This window comes from Notechis scutatus, chromosome 2 (assembly GCF_049901735.1).
Source record: "Notechis scutatus isolate UNSWTSFEM ecotype Mainland chromosome 2, rNotScu1.2, whole genome shotgun sequence".
Taxonomy (NCBI): Eukaryota; Metazoa; Chordata; class Lepidosauria; order Squamata; family Elapidae; genus Notechis; species Notechis scutatus.
In genome coordinates, this window is record NC_142010.1 from 63,320,822 (window position 1) to 63,341,080 (window position 20,259).

The 20,259-nt window shown below is 36.7% G+C and overlaps 1 long non-coding RNA gene across 1 annotated transcript in view; it reads right to left on the reverse strand.

Annotated features, from left to right (window-relative positions):
• The window catches only part of LOC148132046 (uncharacterized), an 86,029-nt gene that overhangs the window by 14,661 nt on the left and 51,109 nt on the right, over positions 1-20,259 (reverse strand). Inside the window, exon 2 of the long non-coding RNA XR_015747536.1 lies at positions 7,819-7,970. This is a non-coding gene — a long non-coding RNA (uncharacterized LOC148132046). The remainder of the gene's footprint in view (positions 1-7,818; positions 7,971-20,259) is intronic.

Genomic DNA, 20,259 nt, shown 5'->3' on the forward strand with positions numbered 1-20,259 from the left:
AGGGTATACTATGTCCCCTCCATCATTATATTGTATACATACAGTATAAAAAAAGGTAGACGTTGCACCTTGGGAATCATTGGAGAATTGCTAGGAGTGTTTTAACAAACCTTTTGGGATGGATTACTCTCTATTTTCACTAAATGTATTTGCTTAGCAAAATCCCCATTTTAAGGTAGTACAAATCCACAAAATTTTAAGGTAATACAAATCCACAAAATATCTGGCTGCCCAGTAAAAGTTATACAATCTGTATCCCACCCATATTTTAATTGAGGCAATCACTTTAAATGGGAACAATTTAATTTACTTTAATTTTCAGATTTATTCATAAATCTGTCATAGTCTTAAACATAAGTGTGAATTATACCTGCAACAATACTTTAAAGCATCTGAAGGCATTATCTACTGGCAGGTACTGTCTGTTGTGCTTCTTACAAAATTCACAGGTCAATCTGCAGTTTGGAATTCTATGCAGCTTTTACCTTCAAGAGCAGAACTTAGAATTGCAGAAAATTGGACCACTAGTTATCTGTTACCATTAACAGAATGAAGCCAGGCTGATCCAAGGAACCAAGAAGAGAATGTGTAGGAGGAAGCAGAAGTGGTATTCAGCAGTTCTGGAGAACTGGTAGTGGAAATTTTGAGTAGTTGGGAGAACCAGCAAATACCGCCTCTGACTGGCCCTGCCCCCATCTATTCTCTGCCTCCTGAGTCCCAGCTGATCGGCTGGGTCTTCTTTTGTTGCCCTGCACAGGGGAACGGAGCTGGAAAGCAGGTTAGTGAGGAGGGAATGGAGATTTTGCAATATCCTTCCCCTGCCATGCCCACCAAGCCACACCACACCACCAAGCCATGCCACGCACACCAAGCCACACCCACAGAACCAATAGTAAAAATGTTTGAATCTCACCACTGGGAGGAAGAGACAAAATTCTGTGTGTGTGTGTGTGTGTGTGTGTGTGTGTGTGTGTGTGTGAGAGAGAGAGAGAGAGAGAGAGAGAGAGAGAGAGATGGGGTTCGTGTATGTGTGAATAAATGTGAATATTTATACCACTCTGATCCAGCAAGCCATATTACCTCGGAGCTAAAAAGGGACTTCTCCAAATATTCAGTTCCCATAATTCTTATAATGATCTTGCCTGCTAAAGATTTTTGTGTACTGAACTCCATGTGCCTGGAGGTTGTCCAGATGATAAAGGCGATCTAACAACAATAGTTGAAATCAGTATTATTATTTTCCACTTTACAGGTGGTAGGAATTGTGAAAAGGACAAAAGGGAGTGTCAGCTTGCCTTTGGGGACTTAGTAAGCACACGAAGGTGGTGACAATTAAAAAAAAACACTTTCTACTATGCAACTCAGTCATTTAGTTGGCCCTGTTGCATTAGTTCTTTTCAGATTTGGAGCACAAGACATAGAACAAATGTTCATCAGTGTTTCACAAGCCACACAGAACAGCTTGTCAAATCCACTCTACTTGTGTAACCAGAGAGACCACAAAGTTAGCTGCTGACAAATGACAATAAGGACCCTGACAGTTGTGAGGAGCCGAGCTTGTAGGTTGAAAACTATAATTCTGCCATAGGGGTTGTCTGACTTTATCTGTATTCAAAGCAAATGCAAAATTGTTTTCTGAGAAGTTGAAGATACAGAAATTTTGGAGACTAAGAACCGCCCTCCAGTAACCCCACTTTTCTCTCCAGAGCAGTAAAGCAGAGATTGTAAAATGAGAGGCAGGGAGGGAGGCAACCACAATCTTGCCGAACTTCTCTTTGAAGGCAAACTGAACTACAAGCAGCTCCTTATCAAAGATACATCAAAGGCCAACAGCTTCAGGTATAAGCAGAAGCCGGATATCTAAATCTTCAGTACTATGGGAAATTGAGGACAGAACTACATATCTTGAAATTTGGCAACCCCAAAGATTAATCCTATATCTAGCATTGTTTTCTCTCTTTATACATCTGAAATACATATGAATGAAATATGGGACATGCCCCATATTCTTCCTCTATGCTGGGTGAGGAAAGTATCTGAAAAGGGAGACACATTGGTGAATACCTCCTAACACAGTCCTATTCTTTATAGTTGAATCCTTTTTTCTCCATGTCTTACGTTGTTGCAGATTTTTAAAGCCAATACACGAAATTCAATGGTAGTTGTATATGTTATTAAACTGTTCCAATCTCAGAATGAAGGCATTATGTTTTTTTAAGCTGCTCCTCACTCCTATTTTCTTTTCTTTGTGCTGATTAAGATCCTAGAAAAAAGATGCTCTCTCAAAAAGTAGTCATAATGCTAGCATTTATAAAAGCTTGAAGAGGAACACTGACACTGTAGTCTGTTCAGCATTCAGTTTTCATATATATTTGACGTTAGTTCTGGGAATGTTATGATGCATCAGGCAAAGGTATTAATAGCTAAATGTAATTGCACATCTGCCTATTAGGCAAAAAAAAAAACCTATGGCAGTGAGCATGCATATATATACCCTTATGTCACAAAACATTCCTTTCTGAAATGCTGCTACATTTATAGATTGTTGATCAAACAGAAGCGCCATTTTCCACACAGATTTCTAGCGCTTATAGAAACCTATCTAGGGAATAGGTTTCATGTTTTTTTTAATCTGTATCTATAAGGAAATGATCAAACACAACAGATCTTTCCCAGATGCAGTTTGGGAATCATATTGTCAATATTTTACTAAAGGCATAAGATTTAAACTTTAAAACAGAAGAAGGGAAGCCAATCCATCTAATGAGGCCACTTCTTCCTCAGAATAAATGAAAGCTACAGTCAGAACAAGGTTTCATATATTTTCACATGTCATGAAGGAAAACAATCTGAACAAATCTTGGAACAAAATGTAAAACTTTTATACCTGATTCCCAAAGCTCAGATTCAAAGGAATAAATATCACATTGCAACACAATTAACTCAGGAGAGATCTAAATGGAGAAGAAATATAAGATAGTTTACTTTTCTTGGGTTCAAGAACAAGGAGGGACATTGTTCTGGAGAAGTTACTATTCCCATGGAGTTAGTTTATGACAAATGTAAATAAGACCATGATGGATAAAGACATTTAATAACAGCAACTATCCGACTAGTTAAACCTTATAACTAAACAAATGCATCCTTATTGGACTGAAGGAGTATAAAAGTCATATAAAGAAATAAATGCATTGTTGGATTGAAGCAACAAAAAAGATATAGCTGGTTTGAATAATGGATATGGAAATGTTACTAAGTATCATGGACTGGATCAAAGAATCCGTGAATCAGTTTTGGATCAGATAAAATTTTGCTGTTCTATTGAGACAATGAGCAACAAGCAGAAACTCATATACTTTAATCATGTGATATGGGCCAATGTTGAATTAGAAAAAATATTCTTGGCAAGGTTGAGGGGAGCATATAAAGGAGGAAAGACAATAGAAAAGGTGGATAGGTAGAATCAAAGATTACTAAAGTATCCTTGAAAAAAATACAAGCCATTACTAAAGACAAGATGTGTACATTTATCAAATTATTGGGAAATGTGTTCAGTTTGAAGAGATCTAATCAAGTCCTGGTTTGATTTGATTCTGGGTTTATAGAATTCAAGGGTTCTTGAATGTTAGCCTAGTGACAATCTTTCAAACTCCTTGACAGATTGTGGAAAGTGGAAATAAAGAATAATTGAGCCTGTTCCAAAAGCCTTCTCTGGGATCTGAAAGATAGAATATTCCATAGTTCTCAGAACAATCTCAGGTTAAGATGGGTGAGTGACAAATTACAGAAGTCTAATGAAATGCCACAAAAACCTATGCTGTCTAGGCTATGTTCCTTAGGTGAGTTACTTATTACAAAGGCAATCAGGCAATAAGAAGCAACATAATATTGTAACTAAATATGACACTTGGGAAGATCTTAGTCATAATTTAAATATTAATTTAATCAATGAATAAGTAAATGGTAGATCAATTCTTAGGGAAAAACATGACAAACATCTGCAGAAGAAGAGTTTGATATGTGAAAAGACAAAGATATGAAATATGATTTAATTCTCAAATTCTTGAATTGGCATAGGTCTTATTTTATTCATGATGCCATAATAAAAATAGTAAACTATTTATTCTGATATTGTACATGATCAAAGGATCATAATTCATATAAGAGGAAATAGTGTGGGGGCTTCAGAGTTCACAAATCATCAAATGTCAGTGGGAAAACTCGATTTGAATTAACTACTTCTTATTTTCCTAGAGTTACTAGGAAACAGCAACATTGCACTGTTTAACTGTTTCCTTGTGCACCATCATTTTGATGAAGTCTCTTTCCCACTTATCAATGTAGTTATCAAGTCATGAAAGGGAAGTTCATTCTATAATGGTTAATAATCTTTTATACTTCTTAAAAGATTCATCCAACTACATGTGAAATCTCTTTAAATTCTTAGACTGAAATTTCATTGGAGCAGTTATGGATTAGATAGTCCATTACTATCTAATGGACTAGATAGTAAGGTAATTGATGTGATTTTTGTCATTGTTTTAAAGTTTTGGCTGAACCCAGAAAGCCACTGAATATGACATTCCTTTATTATTTGATTTTTTAAAAACCAGATACCCATTTCCTTTGTACTACACACTACAATTTTGCACCATTTTAAATAGCCATGCTTGATAATTATATAACCCATTAAGTATAATGATTGCATTAATAATATTCAGACTGAAATATTGAAGAGAGAATAACATAGCAAGTCTGGCTGCTGCAAAAGAATTAAAAGAAAATATAGGTTGGAATAAGAAAGGCAGATTAGATCTTTTAAAACCAAAACACAATTACTGTGTGATGGTGTTGCATTGATCTGCAAAAGGCTGCCTTTGTATGCAATAGGAAGTGGTTTGGGAAAGAAGTCAAAGACCTTTTAGGAAAAAAAGCATGTTGTGATTTTGTTCAATGAAAAGTATTACATAAATGTATGATTAGTGTTATTAATCAGGATAAAGTACAAGAGTATATATTAGCTATAATTGTACCACTGCAGATTTAAGAGGCTGGTATGACATTTGCTCTACATTTTCAAACTGTTTCCTGGTGGTTTTAGTTTTCTAAGAACACGATTTGTATAGTGACTTTACAATTACATGGAAACATAATAGAATGCATGTGAACGAGAAGTGATTTTTTTAAAAAATGGTACTAGAATACAGCGGTTTAGGATTGCTCTCCTTTAGACAGTCACAAATATTTTCTTCCCTAAGTAAATTCTCATAGATTTTTTTAACCACAATGATGAAATATGCAACGTCACATTACAATCCAAGTTTTGCAAGTCTATAAACGATGGAATTTCCAACAAATTTGTCTCTTGCTAAATGAAAAGGATCAGTCTTTCTCAATCTTGGCAACTGAGAGATGTATGGAACATGCTGGCTGGGGTATTCTGGGAATTGAAATCCATACAGCTTCAAATTTCCAAAGTTGAGAAACTCTGTGCTAAGACTTCTGAGAGATGGAATGGCCAGGGCAAGCAATCTGTATAGTATGTCACAGGATGGAGAAAACACAGGAGGGGATACACTCCCATGTCATTAAAAAAATGTTTGAACACAATTCCATCAATCTGGCACTTGAGATCTAGCATAAAGGAAATTATTTCCTAATGTATCTCCATTTACTGGGTCTCAATAAGTACACTAAACTTTCACATGTAGCGAACCAAAGCAATTTACCTCAATTGCACAATGACACCATCATGCAAATATTGTAAAATGAGGCAATTTGCATCATGACATGATTTGCATCATTTATGAAATGACATCTTCATGCAACATTTGGAAATGATGGACACCTCTGCTTTCCACCTGAGCTGTTAAATTGAGGTTTTAGTGGTCTTAGCAAATTTGCTCCATCTGCAAAACCTGTAATAGAATAACAGAGTTGTAAGGGACCTTGGAGGTCTTCTAGTCCAGCCCACTGCTCTAGCAAGAGACTTTATACCATTTGTCCAATCTCTGACAAATAGTTTTCCAATTTCTATCTGTATAATATCAGAGTTTTAACTAATTTCTCAAAGTTTGGGAAAGTGAATGGTAGTTTGAAAAATATTATGAGACTGGAACATTTGCACATTCTTCCTCTATCAGGGAAGCAATTAGCAATTTTCTCACCATTTTAAGAGGCAGTCAGCAAGAGGATCAAAGTATCCTTGCTGTGATGAACTTCCTGATACTGTATATGGTTTGCTGAAGTTTCCAAAGATTATGTAACCCAATTCTTTTTCCCCCTCTTTAAATGAATCTGGTTAATAAGAATCTGGCCTTCCTGGTTGTGAGTGTCTGCCAAGAAATTAACAATCATTCTGAGAGGCAAAGAAGATTTTATCCTTATATTCTATTTTAATGAATGAAAATCTGCATAGCCAACGTCTATCGTTGCCTTCACAGTATGTGAGCTGGGCATCTGATTTTACCACAGAATCTCAATGTGGTTCCCTGGGCTAACAATGCTGAGGAAGTAGTGGATAAGGTTGGGTAAGTGGACAGGGACAGTCCATCACATCAGGAACATTTTATTGACTGGGGATTCCAAATTGCTCCCATAACAAGCTGGAGAAATGCAGGATGCCTTCTGGTGGTATAATAATTCCACTGGAGTGAGGAGGGGTTGGTTTTTATAGCTTTTAAAAATGAGGATTGTTCAGAATAGCAATGGTTTATTTTCAGTAGTTAGTGTGATTTTTGAAGGTTGGGGAGATTAAGGGTGGAAATGGGAGCATTTGCCTTCCAGAAATATTGAATTTCTATTCTTGTGTTTGTTGCTGCAAGGGATTGGTTATTTTGCTCATACGGGATGTTGTGATGCTTTGGGTTGCTCCCCTCTGGATTACATAAACACAAGCTGTATTTTATTATATATATCCCACTAAGGCCAATGTGTTATCTTTGGTTCTCCATCAGAAAGACCTAAGTAGGGATCCATTATTCATATAAGAATATTCATATTCAGAATAAAAAGTAAAGGGGCTATACGGCTAGGCCCTCTAAGAGTGTGGCATTTTCTCTGGAGATACACAACCCAGGTTCTTGCTTCTCTAGCTCAGAAATCATTATCCAATGTGCAGATGTCTGAGACTTGACTGGTGATATTGGAAAAGAAATCAAAGGGTTCACTGCCCATCTCTCTATATACATATCCTTCATTAGTAATACTTGACAGGAATGGCTGTTTAATTCAGCTGTACAGGTACAACCACAACTGAGCCCAAAATTTCTGTTGCTAAGTTGTTAAGTGAGTTTTGCCCCATTTTACAACCTTTCTTGCCACAGTTATTAAGTAAATCACTGAAGTTGTTAAATTAGTAACACTGTTGTTAAGTGGACGTAGGTTCCTCATTGACTTTGCTTGTCAGAAGGTCACAAAAGGTGATCAAATGAACTCGGGATGCTGCAACAGTCATAAATACAATACCAGTTGCCAAGTGGTCAAATTTTGATCATGTGATGACAGGGATGTTGCAGTGGTCATAAGTGTGAAAAATGGGCATAAGTCATTTTTTTCAGTACCGTTGTAACTTCAAATGGTCACTAAACAAATGATTGTAAGTCAAGGACTACCCGTGTTCTGTTCTTTTCTTCACACTCATGACTTTCCCACATACACAAACCCCAAGGAACCGAGTGGCTTAACATTAAGAGATGGATGAAGCGCCTAAAATTCACCCACATGTATATGCTGCTGGTGTAGGTATATAATGGGATATAATGGTTCCTTCCAAGCCAGCGAGAATATCTTTAAATATGTTTCAGTAATTTGACATACTTCTAAATGCATCCTCTTGGCCTCTTGAATTGAAGCAGATGGGATCTCTTACAGCAGAGCTGTAAATGAGGCTAAATGAGAGTAGCAATCGAGGTGGAGGTAGATCATGAACTTCCAAAGAATCGGACAGATGGATTCACAAGAAGCACAGCCTGCATGAAAACGAAAAGTAGACTGAGCAGAAAGGCCAAATCCATTATACTATAAAAAACTATAAAAGACTCCTGTCAAGAAGACACGATTTTACGGCCATCAGCATCTTTGCAGCCAATTGTATTTTCTGGCAGGTTTCTTGCACCATCTGACTTCATTTGGTTTGGTTCTTAATTTAAAAATAATGAAACGGGAAATTGGCATACTGTACGGCAAAGCACTAGGCTTCAGCATCAGGCTTATATATAAAAACACAAAAATACTTCTAGGACCCTTACTGTTGCCATAAACATTCTTAGCTAATACAAATGTGCTTCTCTGATGCTCTGAGGGTCTTCTGAGCTGGTAATTTCTCATTCAAATTTGACCCAGCTCCTGATCTGTAAGGAACATAATCACATCAATCGTCCCACTGATGTGCACCCATGTACCCATACTTGTCAAGTTTTCATAGCAAGCCCATTGTTGCCATTAATCTAGGCCAAGACAAATACAAATAATTTATGCCAAAGGCAGATGCGAAAGGAAAAACAAAACACCCAATGAATTAGCCTAGGGCTGGTAGCCTAATTCTCTTCAGCTATTACATCTAATTTTCCCTGTCACATGCAATCTCCATTTTTACCCAGTCTGCTGCCACAGCTTTCCCCATTCCACTTTGGACATAAGGTTCAGGAAATCTCACAGCCTCTGGATTATAACCTGGAAGGGAAGGGGTGGGGGCTGCCAACAACAAAGCTTCTGGCTGAGCTTCAGCCTATTTTCTGTTATTTTCTCCTGGATTGATGTATACACTATTATACATCAAGCAATTTAGCAGGGAAGATTACTTTTTTTGGATGCATAAGGAAGGCAGCTGACACTAAAATCCAATTTTAAAAGATTTTATTAAATAAAAAAGGAGGGGGGGAATCTGAGGGGAAAAAAGGAATACAGAATAAGCAAATATTGCAGCAAACTGCTACAGAGAGTTTTAGTATTGTTTATGCTGAATAATTTAAAAACGCATAGCTTAACACTACAGGGTCTTCACACACAAAACATCCCACATTACATCCCACCTTTGCTCTCTATTGTAAGAGATTTAGCGACTGACATTCGGAAAACGTTCTGCTACTCAGAGTTAGGCAAAGGGAATGCCATACTAATATTTACACGCAATCAGACACACCTCAGGATTATTAACCATCACAAGAAAGGAAGACAAAAGGAGACATTGAGAATAAAATCAATATTTTCCTTTTGCCACTGACACATTTAAGATCTAAAGTCATGTCCTGTAGATCTGGGGGGAAAACTAGAAAAAATGGGACTCTGCCTGGTTTTGATAATACAGAAAGGAGTATTTTGGCACATAGAGGCATATGTATTTTGCCTAAGGCTCTTTTCTGCAATGTATAGTTTTGTTTGTCATTTACCCACACTTTTTGTCATACTGCTTATCATTTAGTTTAAATTTAATGTTCTTTAGAAAATATTTCTGGTGCAAAAAAGAAACATCCAGAGTGTCCAATTTCCTTTCCTAAACTGAATCTTTTTTTTATGACAGTTCGTTTCTATTGCCTGTTCCCTACTGGATACAACTTCAAAGTCACTTTTTTTTTAAAAAAAGTGATGCAATCAAGCCATCAAATATGAAAACAGAATTCAGGGTAAATGATAGTTTTTCAGACTAAGAATAGCTACTGTTTCCTGGAAATAAACAAACACATGCACAGACACAGACAGACACACAGAGCCCCCCACTACAATGGTGCTAAAATATGAGCCAGCTGGGATGGTGTGTAGAATCTTACAATGAATAGTTGTGTTATCACCAAAATGAGAAATATGACGCAGGTGGACTGCACAGGGAATATCCCCAAATGTTGAAAAATGGCCCTTCCCAAATGGAGAGAACACATTTAGTTAGATGTTGTAAGAGAAAAGAGCAATAAGATTGCTGGCTACAAAATACTGTAATCTTAATAATCCTGCCTAATCTCTGAATGCCTACATTCAAACAGTTGTTCATTTTGAAACAGTTTTGTGAAGAAGGTCATTAATCTTTCCTGCCAGGATTTAATAATTCTGCTGCTGCATTCCTATATATTAGTGCAGGGGTGTTAAACTCATGGCATCATGGCAGCATCACACATGACGTATCGGGACTTTTCCCCCCTTTGCTAAAATCGGGTGGGGGCAGGGCCAGCACATGACGCATCCGGCCCCCGGACCACAAGTTTGACACCCCTGTATTAGTGGATCACTTTCACCATTAAAGAAATCAACATCTTAATTGATCTTGCTTCTTCAGAAAGTGGTCCTTTGAAAAATGCAAGTGTGCTCCTTCTCCTATAAAGTTGCAGACAGTTAAAAATACCTAATACCTAATGCCTAAATGCCTTTTCTCTATAAATGCAAAACACCAAACTGTGAAAAATCCTTATTCATGCTGATGATCACATGAACTTAGGCAACTCATTTCAAGTTACTCTTCAGTAAAAAAAAATCAAAACTTAATTCAGAGGAATGCTATCTATGTTGAAGTTTCAGTGCTAGATTTTAAAGCACACTCAATCATTTGCCTTTGACTATCTGTCTACTTCAGTTTTAGCAGGGTGACAGTGATAGCAATTATGGTAGAAGAAGAGTGTAATGAGTAATGACTGAATTAACGTCCTGTAGTTACAGCCCGTTGGTTCTGATGTAGCAATGAAAGCCAATTCTGCACATTATTAGAGATGAAAATGATAATTTTGATCCAGGTTCCCTGGATTCTTCCAAAGAAATATATCAAACGTATTCTGCAATAAAGTCCCCCAAAAGATTAACTCCTCACAGACGACTATTTTGTGTAGAAAATATTGAGAGCTAAACAATACTTAGAGCTAAACAAAATGGGGAGGGGTGAGAGAACCCCCCAAATCACATTTAAATGGTAACATTGAAAATGAACTAGGTAGGGAAAAAGAGGGAAAATGGAAAGATGCTGCAAGAAACTCCAGTTCATGTTTACTGTTTTGTTACATAGCCATTAGATATCAATACTGATATACAAGATATTTTGGCAGTGGTTTGTTTTCCAAGCTTGTTTGAATTTAGTTTCTGAATGTTTTGTTACCAGACTAGGTAACATCATCAGCAGGATTTTCTTATTCTATTCTCCTTTAGCTTACTACAAGATATTGTTAAGAGAAAACCCATGTTAATGTACAGCAACCAAATATCAGAAATGAAAAGTGATCTGTTGTTATGAAAGCTTGTGGTTTTAAATACAGTTGGAAAAGCCTGAGAAAGGTGTTATTAGATTCACACAACTTATGTGGTGCAAGTCTAGTAACACCTACTGTAAGCACGAGCTGCACAAGTCTAGAGCTATCAGTGCAACAACTGTAATACCTACACGTTTTCCCCAACATGTGCCAGGACGTTCCATGCCCAAATTGACCTAACCAGTCATCTTCAGATACACCAGACTTAATTTTAAAGTGATTGATGATGCTGAGATCTTCACTGATGGATGAACAACTAAACTCCTTCTGATTTGAGGCTCTATGAGAGCTAAGAGATCATTTGTTGATGATATATGGCCCATTTAAAAACCCCAGAATATAAGCAGAAATGCTATGTGGGACGTCTTTAGAAATCACATCGAAGTTCTGTCTTATCAACGCTCAGGGAACCATATCTATACAAAATAAATTACAGCTTTCCTATTTTCTATCACAGCCTGTTCAAAGTAAATCTGAGAAAACAATTAATGAAGAGATTACAGACCAAGCACAGCTTTTAATGGCAAGCAGGTGGCACAGGAAACAAGATGGACATATCGAAGTCATTTTAAAAATGAATACCTATTTATAGCACATTCATAAATCTAAAGAAATAGAACAGAGTTACACATTTTAACACCATGCTTTTAAGTACACAAAGATCATACATAATTGTGTTACTTAGCAGGAAAATTCAAGATAGAAAAATGTGGATCAGACTGCATCACCACCAGATGGATTATTAACTGGCTGACCAACCACACTCAAGATGTAGTTCTTAATGGAACTGCATCTACATGGAGGGAGGTATGTAATGGGGAACCCAAAGGGTCTGTCTTAGACCCAGTACTTTTCATTATCTTCATAAATGATTTAGATGAGGAAATAGAAGGGAAACTCATCAGATTTGCAGACAACACCAATTTGATGTCAAATAGCCCAAATGCCAGAAGATAGGCTGAACTTGCAGAAGGATCTTGAAAGATTTGAACACTGGACCCTAACTAACAAAATGAAATTCAATGGTGAAAAAAAACTTAAAAGTTCTACATTTAGACAAGAAACACCAAATGCACAGGTATAGAATAGGTAGTACCTGGCTCAATAGCAGTAACTGTGAGGAGGATCGTGGCGACCAGAGGACAATTACTAAAATAAAGGCCAGCACTGTGCTGCAGCCACCAAAAAGCGAATGTAGTCTTAGAGTGCATTAACAGAGGGACAGAATCAAGATCACGTGACTCTTAGTACCATATTATAATACCTTGGTAAGATCATACCTGTATTATTACATCCAGTTTAGGTCACCACAATGTAAAAAAGATGTTGAGGCTGTAGAAAGAATGTAGAGAAGATCAACAAAGATGATTAGGGGACTGGAGGCTAAAAGATATGAGGAACGGTTACAGGAATTGGGTATGTCTAGTTTAATGAAAAGAAGGACGGGGTAGCATGATAGCTGTGTTCTAATATCTAAGGGGTTGCCACAAAAAAGAGAGAATCCATCTATTCTCCAAAGCAGAAGCAATGGATGGAAACTGATCAAGGAGAGATTCAACCTAGAAATAAGGAGAAATTTCCTGACAGTGAGAACAATTAATCAGTGGAACTGCTTGCCTCTAGAAGTTGTGGGTACTTATCACTGGAGGTTTTGAAAAAGAGATTGGACAACAGATTTATCTGAAACAACATGAGACCTCCTGCTTGAGCAGGAAACTAGAAGGCCAACATCTCTTCCAACTCTTTGTTATTCTGCCTCGCTTTCTCATGTAGTTACTTGATCTTCACAGTGGCATTTGTCCCCTCCTTTCCATTTTGCATTTTCAAATCCTGGATGACAAACACTGATTTAGTGACATCCATGCATGAAATAACTGCTTCTGATCCTGGACAAGAGTTGCAAATAGCCAAATCAAACATTGGTGCTAAATCAAACTAAGGTGTAATAAAGCATGACCGTATGGACTGTGTTTTGTAGATGTATGTGTTAATAAAAAAAAATCATGTCACTTCTCTGTAATGAAATATATTGTTTTGAAATATATTTTTTTTAAAATGGTAAAGGCTTAAAGGTTTTTGATTTATGTTTTAAAAAGTAACTCCATTCAATTATATTTGTAGTCTGCCAAGGAACATTTTACAAAATCCAAAAATCAGGCTCAGAACCAAATTTGTAATAGTCATTTACTGCACCTTACAGAAGCTCAATCCTTTTGGGGCTGGAATTTATGTCTTCTAGCTTGCTGTTAAGTCTATACTGTCTCTATAAATAATGGGATATACACACTGTATAAACACTCTCACTAAACCAAAGTTATGGTAGGCTGCTGCCTCCCCCTTGGGAATCTGTGCACAATCTTTGGAGACAGTAATAGGATTTATTCTTTATTCTCTGACAGCCAGTCATTTGGGAGTAATTGGATTTATACTGTAACCCTTAAGGAAGATTTCTGCAATCTTTTTAGAGAATATAATAGAACTTAAGCAGCACCTCCTGATTTCAGAAAAAAAAAATTAACAACTGCAGATCAGCAAAATTGATCCATAGCCTGCAAGTAAACAATATGGCATACATTTAAATGCTAAAAAATTAAGAGCCTGTTACTAACTGCTCCTTCTTGTTGGCATCATCATTCTTTGCTCTGCAGAGAAGGTGACAGCACCTTTAAATCTTTTCTTGGTCAACTTGTTTTCCGTACAGTTTTTCCATTGATTCAGATTGATTTAAAATCAATTTTTCTAAAGAACTAAAGCATAATTATCTGTGATGTTTACTAGGACTGTAGGAATGCTTAGCATTGATTCTTTTTCAAACGGATGAAAGCCTCCATTAGTTTGCTTTCCAGTTCTTTTTCAAAAATACCAATACTAGTAATTACCTATTTTCAAAAATAATTCTAGAAATAGAGATAATAAAATTCAAAGGTAATAAAATCAATTTGGAGCATTCACCCCCCCCCCCAATGATAGCATCCTAGCTACTTTTAATTTACAGCTATTTCACTTGCTAATTTTAGTAGATTTTCTGTTTTGTACTACAGTGAAAGAGAACACTTTGGAACAAATACGGTAGCCAGGATAGCAAGATAAGCGACATGTAACTAAAACAGTTCCAGGCAGAGAAAGGCAAATCTAAAATTATTCTCAGAGTAAATTTGATTGCATTCATATTATTCATATTATAGCAATACAGGGACTAAAAGTATCGGACAAAGACATTTTGAATTTTTGTGTGTGGACGCAACCATTTATATTGATCAGTCAGGAAAAGTTATATTTTCTACAATAGAGCAGGACATCTGTATCGTGGATTCTTGTTTAGTCTATTTTTGCAACATGTAAATTAAAAGCATGCCATGATTATGAATACAGAAGCAAATGTCTTTTTTGAGCTGAAACTCCATGCTAGTAGCCAGGAGCCAGGATATGTCTGGTGTTACCTCCAGTCTTTTCAGCACTTTTTCCAAAGTTGACACCAATGTAGCTACACCAGAATGTTACTTTCTACATCTACAGTATAAATCCAATCCTTTTATTGTGACCTCTGAAACAGCTATTTCTCTGATCATAAAAATCTCTGTGTTCTCTAATACTGAGAAGTACCAAATTAAACTGCTTCCTACATAAATTAAATTGAATCAAGTGAGCGAAATTCAGTCTATTAAAATCAACTGGGATTATTACAATAAAGTGAATTTAGAATACTCTCTTTCAAAAGGCTTTGGATCAGGGAAATCAATTTTCTTGGCATATAAATCCAGTAAATACATGTCCAGGTTCCCAAAGAGTACATTTTTCAAGATAGCACACCCTGTAACTGACTTTGTATCAGGTTCCTGAATATGAATCACAGTAGCCCTCACTCTTTGATATTTTTAAAGTTGATATAATAGGAAAGTACCGAGTTCAAAACTAAAAAACTAAAAAAAATAAAAGGGCATTTTCCTCCCCAAATTATTGTTTATTTAATTTATTTATAAGATTCTGCAGGTAATTTCTTTTGTGTCTCTTAATACATCTGCATGAGAAACAAAGGTTTATATGTGGATTAAAGCCAATATGTAACATGCCAACTTAAGAATCTTAAGTAAAAATAACTTTTATTCTCAAACCTACCCTTTGTTTTCATCTCATAGGATATGGATTTTCAGGATTTAAATTCTTTGATAGTCAGTAGGTACTCTATATAGCCAACCAAAAATCTCTTTAACTTTGTGCAAAGTTTTTCTATTTTAATTCTCCTAGTCAAGTCCATCTGGGGAGTTCCTGTGCCAAGTTAAAGCTGAGCATCTTAAATCATTCTTACTATTGCTGTGGGTATTTTTTCCTGCTTGGGTTTTATTTTTAATAACTTGTAATAGAAGAAGACTAGCCCTTGGGAATAACAGGATTACCATCAAATATCTTCCTCTATTTGCTGGCCTTTTAGAGGCTTGATTTATGTTAAAACCTAGGAAAGCTGGTGGATTAATTGAGGACTGAAGGAAGGATATGAATAAGTGGTTCAGGATTTCAAGGACTAGAAACCTAAAAATAAAAATAAAAACTTTTGGGATTCAAGATACCTCCCAAATATCAACCAACTTCAAATGAGTTCAGGGTTGTGGGGAATGGCTATTGAAATATAACAAATAATTAATAAAGTTTCTCCTTATATAAGAAACTACAACTATGCAAATACTGCACAATATTTTTGTTCTATTGTTTTGTGCAGCTGGATATCAACCAGAAGAAGCCCAATATCAAAGGTTTCCTACTGTTTGTTGGAATTCATGGTTGGAATGTACCGTATTTCTATGCAACAACTACAGTAGTATTCAGCCAGTAGATGGCAATATTTATAAGTTTGGATCTATGGTATATATTCTATATTCTTTTGTTCTAAGTAGAGTTTTCTGTTTCTGTTATAGTTAAATAGCTTAGCAGTAAAGCACATGGATACTGTACTCTTTTTGCTCTGTGGTGCTTTATATAAATTGTTTATATCTAATAATTTCTTCTCTAACTGTAATAATCAGCAGGACTTTAGGCTAGGAAAGAGGGGTCATAACATATTCTTTTGATAAGCTTCAATTAATTTCAAATTATCAGCAATGTTCTGTACATATAGCTCATGTTTTTAGCTATGGTACACTCTTTAGAATACTTGTGCGATTTTTCAAAGCTGCTTAGTACATCTTTTAGACATGGAGCGCAGACATAGAGTGCAGATATTAGCACATATGGTTGATATTAATACATGGACCGGTGTCACAATCAACTGCCTTGTTAAGATACATTCAGAAACTCCTTGGATTTCATGGGTGAAGGCAGACACAAGCAGCCTACTTTAAACCGCATCAAGTACTATACACTCCAGGAGGAAAGATGATTACTCTATTGATTTGCAGAATATTTATATGAGTAAAGCATAAGTAAAACTACTTCAGTTTATTCAGCTTCTTTGGATGCCATGTATGAAGCTATAGTTTCCAACTGTGGTAAAGTAGTAGAATATGGCATTATCTATGGCTCATGAATTTTACCACAGATTAAGTAGATTAAATGTGTGAATCTAATTCTCTCTTTGTATATTTTCTTTCAGTTTCAGCTAGTTTGTCATGAAATCTGGAAAAAGTTTCTTCTCAAATATTAGAACTAAAATGATGGCTGAATAATTTTTTTATTGAGTTTCATAAAATATATTCTCTGTAATCTATTTTCTTCCCACATATTTTCATACCATTCATCCACTTTCAATAGTTAAAACATTTTTCTTATTATTCAGATAGACATTTCACAGAATTATATCTGTATTTGTATCTCTAGTAATGCCTCTCAGACTTTGTGAATTTCTATTCCTGTTTCTTAAATTCACTATCTATTCTATACGCCCAGGTTGCAACAAATCCTTTTCCTCTTAGTTCTTCCTCTTCTGTATTCATAAAGAATGTAGCAATAGCTAATTGACTCTAGGGAAAAAGGACATTTTTGACATTTTGAAAATTCCTTACCTTTCCTATATTTAAAGACATATATCAAGATATCAGAAATTATCCCCTCACTTCCCCTGCTCATGTCTAATGGGTAATTTAAGAAAGACCAATTTAAAATCTGTGGAAGAAACTTCATGGAATGAATGATGAAAAATAAAGGGAGCAATCTGAGCTACAAGTACATACTTTTATTCTTTATTTCAGAAGTTTAAGGCAACTGATGGAGATACATATTCTAAAACGTGATAGCATCTGGCTATCACTGCAATATTTCTGACAATTTCAGTCCCTGCTGTAGGAGATAGACTCTTATGCAGCATTACTATTGATTGGCTGTTACTTGGGTGGTCTCAGCAAATGGAATGTTGATTTGGTCAATTTTTATCGGTAAATAAACCACAGAATGATTAACACACACTAATTATCGGGAAAATCATTTCAAAGCTTATAGTTTTCTTCACCAGTAATTAGACAAGGCAATTTCTCTTGTTGAACTGTTTCGTATCTATAGAACAGATGGTTGTATCCAAACACCCCCTCCCCTCCCCAATTTCACAATATGGTGAAGTTTCACATATAGTATGCCTCTGTTAATTGGGGTGGATGGAAATATTCTTGGTTTTTTTTCTGCCCTCCCCCCAATCCGTTTTGGAAGATTAGGGCATGGGCAAACAATATATCATGGGAGATGCTGCAGGAATCTGCAGTGGGGAGTTGGCAAAATCTCTTCATTATTGAGAGAGTTTGCTGGAATCTTTCCAGTATTTGCACAAGGGCCATCCTGGATCAAAATCTTTATCTGGAAATATCTATATTCACTTTGAAAAATGGCAACAGAGAAGTGCACACCCAGGTTGTTATTTTTTTGGCACTCAGAACAAACTACAATCTCATTGAAATTGATCAGCATTTTTATGCCAAACGTCTATGTCTCAGTCATCCAGGTCATGGTTGTCCCAAAGGTGTTTTTTCAAGAGTCAACTGGACTTTCTGTTTTTTTTTTCTTTGAAAACATTAGCTTCTCATCCAAGAAGCTTCTTCAGCTCTGATGCCTATGTAGAGTTTGAATGTGGAGAGTTGAAGAAGCTTCTTGGATAAGAAGCGAAACGTCTTCAAAGAAGAAACCAGAAAGTTCATCTGCCTCTTGAAAAAGCACCTATAGGTCATTTTTATGCCACTTTAACAATAGCAATAGTACTTATATTGTATACCTTATACTGTATATACTACCCCATGTTGCTTTACAGCACTCTCTGAGTGGTTTACAATGTCAGCATACTGTCCCCAACAATCTGAATCCTAATTTTACCAACCTTGAAAGTGTGGAAGGCTGAGTCAGCCTTGAGCTCCATCACAATCAAACTCCAGGCTGTAAGCAGAATTGCATTCTACCCACCGCACCACCAGGCTCCAATGGGGAACAATTGGGAGGCTTATTTTGATTTAAATACACCCATCCCAGGCAAGTGCTTGAAAAGCATAGACTCTGTTCCTCTACCCGATGGTGTAATATCATGACTTCCAGCCTTTGGTTAATGAAATGCACACCAAGACAGTTTTGTGATGTTTTTTTGTACGCAAACTGCACATTTTGACTGTGATGGTTCAAAAACACTATATCTAGATCAGGTTTCTTTCTCTCAAATGTGGTCAATGATGGCATATTAAAGAGTTAGACTATGCATACATGGAGCACACATGGTGTATGTATGTGTACATGTGTATGTGTGTCAAAACAGATTAGTTGTAGATTGCCATGGTATAACATTTGCAGTCCATGCTTGGAAACCAAAGAATTCCACCCTTCACCTGTAGTCCCCCTTTACCAAAAAGTTTTCCAGCTTTCGGGAACCAATGTTTGGGTGAACAAATGAAGGGCAGAAATTGTGTGGATTACACAAAGAGAGTAGGTAATATGAGAAAGACACATCCTATAACTGAGCCAAAGTAGTTGCTTTAGATAGAAGCTATTTTCCCATCATTTGTCCACTGCTCTAGGTAAACAACTAATGATTTAAGTGCAGCCCAGCAAAATCCTAGCTCCAATTAATGTAGTTCAGATCCATCTCTCCCAGTGGGAATTGTTTTGCCCTGAGCATCCCCATCACAAGTGCAGCCTCCCTGTTCAGGCTAGCTACCAATCAGGCAATTCATTGTCATAGGTGATTTGGGCCCTTAGGCAATCCCCACCTATTGGTCTTTCCTTTCCTTTCCTTTTCTGAGCTGATTGGAAGAAATAGAGAAGAGGAATGCAAATGGCCCAGGTTGTTTGCTGTGAAAGTCTTTTTCTGCCTTGTTATTGTAGATATTGTAAATCCTATGTCTGCAACTATAGGGATTGGCAGTGGAGAGATAGAGAGGGAGGGAGGGAAGGAGAAAGAGGGGGGAAGGAGGGAGGGAGGAAGAGAGGGAAGGAGAGAGAGAGGGAAGGAGAGAGAGAGGGAAGAGAGAGAGAGAGAGAGAGAGAGAGAGAGAGAGAGAGAGCCCTATGCTTCCATAACTACAACTAGAGATGTTCAGACATGGAAAGCTTACAGTGTTATGAATCAAAACTCACTTTGGAGCAATTCCATCTTTTGCTGCTTAACATATTTTTGATAAGAAAAAAAAGACAAAGGCCAATTTACACAGCATGCTAGATTAAACTAAAATAGAATGGACAGTTTGGGATTCAGTACATTGGACCAAGTCAGCCGTTGGGCGAACACCACAGTTTTGTTTTCTTAACCCGAATTTAGGGCTAGAGTGTGATCTCTGTCAAGAATTGGTAGGTAAATACAGGAGGGCTATGCATGGGAAAAGAGCCAAATTGTGGTTAAGGCACCAGGCCAGAAACCAGGAGACTGTAAGATCTAGTCCCACCTTAGGCACAAAACAGCTGTGCGACTTTGGATTGGCCATTTTCTCTCAGCCCTAGAAAGAAGCAAGCAAGGGCAAAGTGCATCTGAAATCTTGCCATGAGTCTTGCTGCAATGGGGCTAATGGTGCATTCTGTGTAAAATTCCTGGCTTGATATAATCCCCCTAGCTCTGTTGCCACAAATTTGTGTTGAAGTTGGA